Source organism: Pseudophryne corroboree, chromosome 2, assembly GCF_028390025.1.
Source record: "Pseudophryne corroboree isolate aPseCor3 chromosome 2, aPseCor3.hap2, whole genome shotgun sequence".
NCBI lineage: Eukaryota > Metazoa > Chordata > Amphibia > Anura > Myobatrachidae > Pseudophryne > Pseudophryne corroboree.
In genome coordinates, this window is record NC_086445.1 from 213,133,969 (window position 1) to 213,143,884 (window position 9,916).

General features: G+C 44.0%; 1 pseudogene; it reads left to right on the plus strand.

Moving 5' to 3' along the window:
- Positions 1-3,302: 3,302 nt before the first annotated feature.
- On the plus strand, positions 3,303-3,421 carry LOC135051655 (5S ribosomal RNA; annotated as a pseudogene).
- Positions 3,422-9,916: the final 6,495 nt, after the last annotated feature.

Here is a 9,916-nt window from a genome sequence, read left to right on the forward strand (position 1 = left end):
AAGCATGGTGGGACATCAGGGGTTTAGAACATTATGTCAGTGTCAGTAGGGTCCCGAGGGGCTTAAGGATAATGAAACAGCCTACTTTTGGAAAAGAGAATCAGGAATTCATGCAAGAATGGGATAAAACCCTGCATAATTGTTCAATCAATCTCATGAAATTACTTGTCACGGAGAAAAAACGCATTATCTCAGACCTAGAAGTAGAAATAAAAGAGGCTGAGAGTAAAATGGAAGTACACAAAGATAAAGAGGATTTTAGGATAAATGAGAAGGTACTGAATAAAAAACTGGAACGTATAGAAGATGAGGTTATCAGAAACAAAGAAAGGAAATTCGCTAGAGACAGACATGACTATGAAAATAACCAGGTTAAGAATTGGAGTCGCTTCTCTGAAGGAGGACAGGCAGCTCCAAAAGTGAGGAGGGAGTATTGGAAAACTGTACCTAGCAAATTCAGAGGTCCCAGACCGACTACCAAAGAGAGCCAGGAATCACCTAACTTCAAAACAACTAATCGCTTTGCAGCACTACAGAGACTTGACTCCACTACACAGGAGTCTTTTTTATCACCAGGTACAAACCACCACCACCCCCGAGGTACAACAAAGACACCTGCAAGAATGAAAAACATCTCACCTCGCAAAAGAAGATTCGTAGACGAAGAGGATGTCGCGGGGGTAGAAGGGAGAAGACTATACAAGAGACGAAATCTCGTGTAGAACCCCCTGTACCCAAAGGTATCTTCAATCTTTCAAACCACACCTTGACGAACTATGAAACTACACTCCTTAACAAAGGTCTTTCCTTTGCACCCACAAAGGGCATGAATAAGTTCGATGTTTTCATCGACTTGAATAAATTCATAAGAAAAATCACTCTAAAACGTCACTTTATAAAGAAAGAGGATGCAGTGATACAGAATTATGAACAATCCAAATCAGGTTTGAAGCCCACATCTAAATTTTACCCTTTGGAATCAAAGGGTCATAATGTGGGCCTCTTCTATGAGCTAGTCAAGAAGGATCTACTTGATGCTGACATCTCATCTATCAAAGAAAAAAATCTCTCAAACAGAGAGACGGAAGCTATTAAACACCTACAAGAGAATAAAAATATTGTTATAAAACCGGCTGATAAAGGGGGGGGGTTAGTTATTATGGACAGAGAAGCCTATGTCGCAGAAGCTCTCAGACTGCTAGGAGATCGGACATCCTACACCCCACTGTCGAACGACCCTAAGGAACCTTTCGTGGAAGAACTGAGACTCATGCTTCTAAAGGCTTTTAGAAAGGAGATACTGATGAAAGATGAATTCCAGTATCTCCTAAACTCTAACCCCACCACCCCCATTTTTTACTTTCTCCCAAAGGTACACAAATCCCTGGACAACCCCCCTGGTAGGCCAATTGTGGCAGGCATTGATTCTCTGACTTCACATCTGTCAGAATACGTTGACATATTCCTGAGGAAATATGTGATGGAACTGCCGGCCTTCCTTAAGGATACTACATCGGTTCTGAATCTTTTGGAACCATTAAAATGGAAAGATACCTACAGGTGGGCCACAATTGATGTGCAATCTTTATATACCTGCATAGAACACGAAAAGGGCATCGAGGCATGTAACAACTTCCTAATTCTGGACCCTCAAATTACAGAAGATCATAGACTATTTTTATGCGAGCTCATGAATTTTATACTCAAACATAATTATTTTACATTTTTAGACGGATTTTATCTTCAAATTTGTGGTACAGCTATGGGCACTATCTTCGCGCCTAGCTTTGCTAATTTGTTCATGGGTAAATGGGAGAATGACTACATTTACACTAATCACCCATACCAACGGAATATCATCTTTTACAAACGCTATATAGATGATATTTTATTAATTTGGGAGGGAGACCAGTTGAGTTTTAAAGAATTTTTAACCTACATTTCGGACAATAGCATGAATCTCAAATTCACGGCCAATGAAGATACAGAACGGATCGAGTTCCTAGATCTTGTTCTAACACATTCAGGAGAGGAAATCATCACAAGCAATTTCATTAAGAAGGTGGACATGAATAGTTACGTCCACTATAGAAGCAATCACCGTCAACAATGGAAGGACAATACCCCCTTTTCCCAATTTAATAGAATAGCGAGGAATTGCAAGAAGGAAGATGACAGAGATCAACAACTTGAAGTGTACAAAGGAAGATTCAAGGAAAAAGGGTACCCGTCCCGACTCCTAGAAGAAGCCACTACCAAGACTAAAGGTTTAGAAAGAAGGGAACTTCTTAAGTATAAACCTAAGGACATCAAGGAGGACACAGTTAAGTTTATTACGACGTACAGCAGACATGAAAAACTGATTAAGAATGTCCTTAAAAAGCACTGGAACATTTTGCTTATGGACCCTGTTCTTAAAGACTACCTCACTAAAGAGCCTAAAATGGTCTTTCGAAAATCTAGGAGTTTGAAAGATCTTGTAGCCCCTAGCATGCTGAGGAACCCAGAAGTCGTAAGCAGAATGCCTAAATGTGTGGGAAGTTTTAAATGTGGTAGGTGTAACATTTGCAGATACCTCCATCCAAATAGGAAATCATTCCACAATGACAAAACTAACAAGGAATATCGGATCAAACAATTCATCAACTGTAACACCCTATCGGTGATCTACCTTCTGGAATGTTCCTGTAAATTAAAGTACATTGGGAAAACTAAGAGACCCCTTAAAATACGTATCCAGGAACATGTCAGGAATATCAAGAACAAAGTCCTCACCCATGCAGTATCCAAACATTTCAATCTTTGCCACAACTCGGATCCTGAGGCATTAACGTACAAAGGAATTGAACTGGTCGCACTGGGAGATAGAGGCGGTGACCTTTCGAACCTCCTTTCAAGAAGAGAGATGTTCTGGATATACGAACTGAACACGCTCCAGCCGGATGGCTTCAACGAAGGGTACGAAATAGCCCCGTTCCTGTGATACAAACCTTCCGCTTTCTACGCTTCCCACTCCTGTCTCCCCCTAAAGAAACCCCCTCCTTTGCGACATGTATTGCACTTGCTCACTATTTCCTGGGCTTTTTTTACAAAGCTTATTTAGCTGTACCTGGTTATCACCAGGTAGCATCGCAAGTACGATGCATTAGTGCCAATTAGCCAACTTGGCACCAATACGTTTACCCTCACTCTCTTGCACTATTAATGTATAAACTTCCTTTCCGCCCACTCTCCTTGGCAGTAGTGAGTTCATCATGGTATCCATTGCTTATATGAGACCCCGTCTCCTACTCAGCCCTATACATTACAACCATACCTCCTTGGGGACGCCCAACACCGTCCGATCTTGGAAGCTAAGCAAGGTTGGGCCCGGTCAGTACAAGGATGGGAGACCCCCTTGGGAGACCGGGTGTTGTAAATCCGGAGGCGCTGAGGTAGTTTTCGCCTTTTGGGATATCTCTTAAAATCATGGATAATGCTCTGCTCACATCACCATGGGCACTTCCTCCGTGATGTCGACCTAGTTGTTATCTACATTACTTCAGCCTCCTGCGCAATTTCTACCCGCCTTCTGCGTAATTTCTACTCGCTCCTCTATCGCTCTTATTTAAACTACATTACACATTTTATGTATCTGTATCTCTTCTAGTTAATTCATAGCCCATCTATTCTGAGTATGATCCTTCTTAAATGCCATTTTCAGCTATTCAGACGCCTTATTTATTTATTTATTTACATGCCTTTTATCATTTTCGTTTTTATGTACCCCCCGGGGAGATGCATCACCTATGCAAAACCACCTCAAAGATGTACCCACAGCCAAACATAATTGACGAACATTGACATATGCAAACTGCAGCAGATTAATATCGCTGACATCAGCTCTTCATTCCGTCCTCTGACAACCCAAAAAATGGCCGCCGCCCATCAAAGGGACAGTACACTGAAGATGGTCCCCGCAGCAGCACTACAACCAAGCTTGGATAACCAAAAAGATGGCCGCCGACTACAACCAAGCTTGGATAACCAAAAAGATGGCCGCCGTCTACAGAAGTGAAAGCACACCAGCTATCCGCATCGCACGGCGCCGAGCCGACGCATGCGCACAACGGACACAATCCAAACCGGAAGAGGGGCGGAAGTGGGGCGGAGATGACGTTCCACCCAGCCCGGACCGGAAGTTGACGGACTTTGTTGTCCTTTATGTTACAAACGTTATTATGACTACATGCAATATCGTTTTCACAATTGAATATACTATTTGGCCCCCTTACTCCATTCACTACATGTCTAGGTGTTTATTCATGTACTTTAATACCTCCACAGCAACTCACCAATTAACAAACAGGAAGTGATGTTGCTAACACCTCCCACAGCTAGGAGGTATAAATATGCTCTGTCTCTAGCCTCTCATTACCCCTTGATGAAGTCCATGAGGGACGAAACGCGTTGGGTACCACTCTGAACATACCTCCACTATTGAAGTTAAGCTACCTCTCTTTCATTTTTACCTATTTTTTATTCCTTTTTCATGCCCATCCTGCATTTTTTGTACTTGTTTTTATACTTATTGCTCTTGTTTCTATGGACCTTTCATTGATTTTTGGTATATGTGTTACAACTTTTTAGCCTCAACTCTGCTGCTTTTATACCAGATTTTATTGATTAGGTTGCATTTTTTAAAATTGTTTACAAGTTTTAAAATAACTATATACCCTATATATAACACCCCCCCCCCTTTTTTTAGTGCATTGTATTCTGAGAATAAATTTAATTTTTATTTTTTATTGAACACCTGGCTTTTACATTATTATTTCGACACCTTTGGTCGCTTGTAAGTACCTCATCCTTCCGTACCCATTTCTAACCCTCTAGGCATATGTACCAGTGCCTATATATTTTTTGAGGTCCATAAGCTGACGCCCTAATAGCCTATAGGGAGTGTCCTCCAGGTAACATATATATATATCCCTTGACAATTAACTCAGAATACTCTCCTTCCTAATACTGTTGTTTACAAACTTTGACACTACTTCTGTGGCGCTACCAGCTTCCTTTGTACACATATATATATATATATACAAAGGTAGTGTCCACACTCACGTGTTACATATAAATTCGCTGGGGTAGCATCCAGATAGATGAGAGGAGAGTCCCATTCTAACACAAATCCAAGAAAAAGCAGGAGCACTCACCAGTCTTTTAAAGCAGCAAAAGGTTTTTTTATTCAGGTCATCAGTGCAAAGATAGGATCAACGTTTCGGTCTGTGTGTAGACCTTTGTCAAGATAATGTAATGTAACCGTAAGGCCAGTGAGGTTTACTAATACACAGTCTAAGCACAGTGAGCTTGTTGCTGTTGGATATAACCTAGACAGTGCTGATGCAGCAGGGGCAAATGCTGAATTTACCGTGGGGGGTTTCCGCATAAATTTATATTTAAAATGTATATATATATATATATATATATATATATATATATATAACCAGAAGAACAGGCGGCACTCCAGAGACTTAGTTACCAGTGCTTCTTTTTAATGAAGACGCATCCATGGATGCGTCTTCATTAAAAAGAAGCACTGGTAACAAATAGAGATGTGCACCGGAAATTTTTCGGGTTTTGTGTTTTGGTTTTGGGTTCGGTTCCGTGGCCGTGTTTTGGGTTCGAACGCGTTTTGGCAAAACCTCACCGAATTTTTTTTGTCGGATTCGGGTGTGTTTTGGATTCGGGTGTTTTTTTTCAAAAAACCCTAAAAAACAGCTTAAATCATAGAATTTGGGGGTCATTTTGATCCCAAAGTATTATTAACCTCAATAACCATAATTTCCACTCATTTTCAGTCTATTCTGAACACCTCACACCTCACAATATTATTTTTAGCCCTAAAATTTGCACCGAGGTCGCTGGATGACTAAGCTCAGCGACCCAAGTGGCCGACACAAACACCTGGCCCATCTAGGAGTGGCACTGCAGTGTCACGCAGGATGGCCCTTCCAAAAAACACTCCCCAAACAGCACATGACGCAAAGAAAAAAAGAGGCGCAATGAGGTAGCTGTGTGAGTAAGCTAAGCGACCCTAGTGGCCGACACAAACACCTGGCCCATCTAGGAGTGGCACTGCAGTGTCAGGCCGGATGGCCCTTCCAAAAAATACTCCCCAAACAGCACATGACGCAAAGAAGAAAAAAAAGAGGCACAATGAGGTAGCTGTGTGACTAAGATAAGTGACCCTAGTGGCCGACACAAACACCGGGCCCATCTAGGAGTGGCACTGCAGTGTCACGCAGGATGGCCCTTCCACAAAATACTCCCCAAACAGCACATGACGCAAAGAAGAAAAAAAGAGGCGCAATGAGGTAGCTGTGTGACTAAGATAAGCGACCCTAGTGGCCGACACAAACACCTGGCCCATCTAGGAGTGGCACTGCAGTGTCACGCAGGATGGCCCTTCCAAAAAACACTCCCCAAACAGCACATGACGCAAAGAAAAATGAAAGAAAAAAGAGGTGCAAGATGGAATTGTCCTTGGGCCCTCCCACCCACCCTTATGTTGTATAAACAGGACATGCACACTTTAACCAACCCATCATTTCAGTGACAGGGTCTGCCACACGACTGTGACTGAAATGACGGGTTGGTTTGGACCCCCACCAAAAAAGAAGCAATTAATCTCTCCTTGCACAAACTGGCTCTACAGAGGCAAGATGTCCACCTCATCATCATCCTCCGATTCATCACCGTGTACATCCCCCTCCTCACAGATTATCAATTCGTCCCCACTGGAATCCACCATCACAGCTCCCTGTGTACTTTGTGGAGGCAATTGCTGCTGGTGAATGTCTCCATGGAGGAATTGATTATAATTCATTTTAATGAACATCATCTTCTCCACATTTTCTGGAAGTAACCTCGTACGCCGATTGCTGACAAGGTGAGCGGCGGCACTAAACACTCTTTCGGAGTACACACTTGTGGGAGGGCAACTTAGGTAGAATAAAGCCAGTTTGTGCAAGGGCCTCCAAATTGCCTCTTTTTCCTGCCAGTATACGTACGGACTGTCTGACGTGCCTACTTGATGCGGTCACTCATATAATCCTCCACCATTCTTTCAATGGTGAGAGAATCATATGCAGTGACAGTAGACGACATGTCCGTAATCGTTGGCAGCTCCTTCAGTCCGGACCAGATGTCAGCATCAGCAGTCGCTCCAGACTGCCCTGCATCACCGCCAGCGGGTGGGCTCGGAATTCTGAGCCTTTTCCTCGCACCCCCAGTTGCGGGAGAATGTGAAGGAGGAGATGTTGACAGGTCGCGTTCCGCTTGACTTGACAATTTTCTCACCAGCAGTTCTTTGAACCCCTGCAGACTTGTGTCTGCCGGAAAGAGAGATACAACGTAGGTTTTAAATCTAGGATCGAGCACGGTGGCCAAAATGTAGTGCTCTGATTTCAACAGATTGACCACCCGTGAATCCTTGTTAAGCGAATTAAGGGCTCCATCCACAAGTCCCACATGCCTAGCGGAATCGCTCAGTGTTAGCTCCTCCTTCAATGTCTCCAGCTTCTTCTGCAAAAGCCTAATGAGGGGAATGACCTGACTCAGGCTGGCAGTGTCTGAACTGACTTCACGTGTGGCAAGTTCAAAAGGTTGCAGAACCTTGCACAACGTTGAAATCATTCTCCACTGCGCTTGAGACAGGTGCATTCCACCTCCTATATCGTGGTCAGTTGTATAGGCTTGAATGGCCTTTTGCTGCTCCTCCAACCTCTGAAGCATATAGAGGGTTGAATTCCACCTCGTTACCACTTCTTGCTTCAGATGATGGCAGGGCAGGTTCAGGCGTTTTTGGTGTTGCTCCAGTCTTCTGTACGTGGTGCCTGTACGCCGAAAGTGTCCCGCAATTCTTCTGGCCACCGACAACATCTCTTGCACGCCCCTGTCGTTTTTTAAATAATTCTGCACCACCAAATTCAAGGTATGTGCAAAACATGGGACGTGCTGGAATTTGCCCAGATTTAATGCACACACAATATTGCTGGCGTTGTCCGATGCCACAAATCCACAGGAGAGTCCAATTGGGGTAAGCCATTCTGCGATGATCTTCCTCAGTTGCCGTAAGAGGTTTTCAGCTGTGTGCGTATTCTGGAAAGCGGTGATACAAAGCGTAGCCTGCCTAGGAAAGAGTTGGCGTTTGCGAGATGCTGCTACTGGTGCCGCCGCTGCTGTTCTTGCGGCGGGAGTCAATACATCTACCCAGTGGGCTGTCACAGTCATATAGTCCTGAGTCTGCCCTGCTCCACTTGTCCACATGTCCGTGGTTAAGTGGACATTGGGTACAACTGCATTTTTTAGGACACTGGTGAGTCTTTTTCTGAGGTCTGTGTACATTTTCGGTATCGCCTGCCTAGAGAAATGGAACCTAGATGGTATTTGGTACCGGGGACACAGTACCTCAAACAAGTCTATAGTTGGCTCTGCAGTAATGATGGATACCGGAACCACGTTTCTCACCGCCCAGGATGCCAAGGCCTCAGTTATCCGCTTTGCAGCAGGATGACTGCTGTGATGTTTCATCTTCCTCGCAAAGGACTGTTGGACAGTCAATTGCTTGGTGGAAGTAGTAAAAGTGGTCTTACGACTTCCCCTCTGGGATGACCATCGACTCCCAGCAGCAACAACAGCAGCGCCAGCAGCAGTAGGCGTTACACTCAAGGATGCATCGGAGGAATCCCAGGCAGGAGAGGACTCGTCAGAATTGCCAGTGACATGGCCTGCAGGATGCCTGACTTAAACAAACCACCTCACCATCAGAATCCTCCTTGTCAATTTCCTCCCCAGCGCCAGCAACACCCATATCCTCCTCATCCTGGTGTACTTCAACACTGACATCTTCAATCTGACTATCAGGAACTGGACTGCGGGTGTTCCTTCCAGCACTTGCAGGGGGCGTGCAAATGGTGGAAGGCGCATGCTCTTCACGTCCAGTGTTGGGAAGGTCAGGCATCGCAACCGACACAATTGGACTCTCCTTGTGGATTTGTGATTTCGAAGAACGCACAGTTCTTTGCTGTGCTTTTGCCAGCTTAAGTCTTTTCATTTTTCTAGCGAGAGGCTGAGTGCTTCCATCCTCATGTGAAGCTGAACCACTAGCCATGAACATAGGCCAGGGCCTCAGCCGTTCCTTGCCACTCCGTGTGGTAAATGGCATATTGGCAAGTTTACGCTTCTCCGACGACGATTTTATTTTAGATTTTTGAGTCCTGTTTTTACTGATATTTTGTGTTTTGGATTTTACATGCTCTGTACTATGACATTGGGCATCGGCCTTGGCAGACGACGTTGATGGAATTTCATCGTCTCGGCCATGACTAGTGGCAGCAGCTTCAGCACGAGGTGGAAGTGGATCTTGATCTTTCCCTATTTTTGGAACCTCAACATTTTTGTTCTCCATATTTTAATAGGCACAACTAAAAGGCACCTCAGGTAAACAATGGAGATGGATGGATACTAGTATACTTATGGATGACGAGTGACTGACGACACAGAGGTAGCTACAGCCGTGGACTACCGTACTGCGTCTGCTAGTATAGAGATGATAATGATATAAAAAATATATATATATCACTACTGCAGGTATATATAATATAATGACGGACCTGCTGGACACTGTCAGCATACTCCTAAACTACTAGTATGAAGAAGATAGAAAAAAAAACCCACCACAGGTAGGTATACAATTATGGACGAGCACTGACGACACAGAGGTAGCTACAGCCGTGGACTACCGTACTGCGTCTGCTAGTATAGAGATGATAATGATATAAAAAATATATATATATCACTACTGCAGGTATATATAATATAATGACGGACCTGCTGGACACTGTCAGCAGACTCCTAAACTACTAGTATGAAG